Source organism: Ipomoea triloba, chromosome 16 (genome assembly GCF_003576645.1).
Source record: "Ipomoea triloba cultivar NCNSP0323 chromosome 16, ASM357664v1".
Taxonomy (NCBI): Eukaryota; Viridiplantae; Streptophyta; class Magnoliopsida; order Solanales; family Convolvulaceae; genus Ipomoea; species Ipomoea triloba.
The window spans coordinates 6776661-6777018 of record NC_044931.1 but is presented as its reverse complement, the minus strand read 5'-3'; the positions used below and the strand labels follow the sequence as shown (position 1 = coordinate 6777018).

At 52.2% G+C, this 358-nt stretch overlaps 1 non-coding gene across 1 annotated transcript; it reads left to right on the top strand.

Annotated features, from left to right (window-relative positions):
- Nucleotides 1-106: 106 nt before the first annotated feature.
- Nucleotides 107-225, top strand: LOC116008241. The gene has a single exon (XR_004095636.1). It is a non-coding gene; the product is annotated as a 5S ribosomal RNA (ribosomal RNA).
- The last annotated feature ends 133 nt before the right edge of the window (nt 226-358 follow it).

Below are 358 nucleotides of genomic sequence, written 5' to 3'. Positions count from 1 at the left end.
CTGGACCGCTCGCTAAGGGTACTATCCTTTTAAACCGCTAAACCGCTAAGCGAGAGAAGTTGCGCGGAGAGAGAGGGTCAAGTACATTTTGCGCGCGGTACGTGACGGATGCGATCATACCAGCACTAATGCACCGGATCCCATCAGAACTCCGAAGTTAAGCGTGCTTGGGCGAGAGTAGTACTAGGATGGGTGACCCCCTGGGAAGTCCTCGTGTTGCATCCCCCACCCTCTTTTTAATCTTTCTTTTAAACCGCTGGACAGCTCGCTAAGGGTTCTATCCTTTTAAACCGCTAAACCGCTAAGCGAGAGAAGTTGCGCGGAGAGAGAGGGTCAAGTACATTTTGCGCGCAGTACG